This window comes from Lynx canadensis, chromosome X, assembly GCF_007474595.2.
Source record: "Lynx canadensis isolate LIC74 chromosome X, mLynCan4.pri.v2, whole genome shotgun sequence".
Classification (NCBI taxonomy): Eukaryota; Metazoa; Chordata; class Mammalia; order Carnivora; family Felidae; genus Lynx; species Lynx canadensis.
In genome coordinates this window covers 56,577,634-56,579,259 of record NC_044321.2, presented here as the reverse complement: position 1 = coordinate 56,579,259, position 1,626 = coordinate 56,577,634, and positions in this window count along the sequence as shown.

Sequence of the window (1,626 nt, the reverse complement as noted above, 5' to 3'; positions counted from 1 at the left end):
CTCCCTGCAATTTGGAATTCATTTTGCTTCTGTTTTTGTGTTTTATGAAGACCCTGATTCCTGGGGTTTGAAGAATGGTACTATGGTTCGCCGATATCTGATCAGTGCACCAACAGAGGGTGTGCTTGCCAAAGATCTCAGAAAGTTCCACATCCTTTCATTAGACTAGGCAGCCAAGTGAAGAAAGTGAAATGGAAAATTGGAACTTTTGGTCTCCTGTCTTTTTTTTTTCTTTACGAGAAAGAGAGAGAGAGCACACACAAACAGGGGAGAGGGGCAGAGGGAGAGGGAGAATCTTAAGCAGGCTCCATGCTCAGCACAGAGCCTAACATAGGGCTCTATCTCACATCCGTGAGATCATGATCTAAGCCAAAATCAAGAGTCAGATGCTTAACTGACTGAGCCACCCAGGCGCCCCTTGGTCTCCCATCTTAATGTTGCTTGTTTCAGCCAATACATCTTCATGCCCATTTCCTGATCTTTCTGCTCTTGGGGATAGAGTGTGCAATGTAGGACCTAGAGAGTTCTGCAGGGGTAGCAAGTTCCCAGGTTAAATCCAGTCCTGGATTTTTACCCAAGGGGACTAGAGGTAGCGTGGTAGGGGTGAAGAATCAGAGAGAAGTCCAGGTCACAGCCAGAAAAATAGGGCCAAGTGTCAAGTTTGAAGGGTGAAGTGAAAAGGACACAGAAGAATTTAGCTCCTTCTGCTTATCCAAGTTTGGGGAGTCAACTTGATGGGCTGATAGCATGCCCATTAAGCTGTTAGTAGTTTAGTACTTTCCTTCTACTTTTCTTTTTCTTTATTTTTTAAGTTTATTTATTTATTTTGAGAGAGAGAGAGAGCACGTGTGGGAGGGGCAGAGAGAAAGAGAGAGAGAGAGAGAGAGAGAGAGAGAGAGAATACCAAGCAGGCTCCACACTGTCAGTGCAGAGCTTGATGAGGGGCTCACACTCACGAACCATGAGATCATGACCTCTGCTGAAATCAAGAGCTGGACGTTGAACTGACCGAGCCACCCAGGCACCTCAACCCAGTTTTCTTTCTTTATATGCACATACCCATCATTGAAATTATATTGTATATGCAAGAGATTTTGTTTTCTCATAGGAACCATTTTCAGGTCTTCCAAATAAGACTCTACTGGTCTATCACCCACCCCCTCAAACTAATGACCCAATAGGAACATGTAAATGGGCCCCAAATAGAAGCCCTGGTATTCACCCTTTCTGTTTACTCTTTGGACTCCTTGGCCCTTCCGTCCTTGGACCTCAGCCAAGTTTGCCAACAATAGCACCACGAATGCCTCATCTAGAATCTGCCCCCTGCCTCAGAGATCACAACCTCTATTCTTACTACTTCCCTGAACCACCCAGCACTACGAGGTCAATAGCTAGGGAAGTGCCAGGCTACTGACAACACCCTGAAGGCCCAGGCTTCTGCTGATAAGCACTGCTCATAGGAGATGCGGTGAGCTGGCCAGGTAGGTTTTGTTCCTACCCTACCTGCCCCCACCAACCCTGCTACAAATTAGAGGACTGATTTGTAGGCTCATTCAGATCTGTGAAACCATTAACTCCACTGCCTTCTGCCTGAAGCTGTCCCACCTCCCTGCCCAAGAACATCCA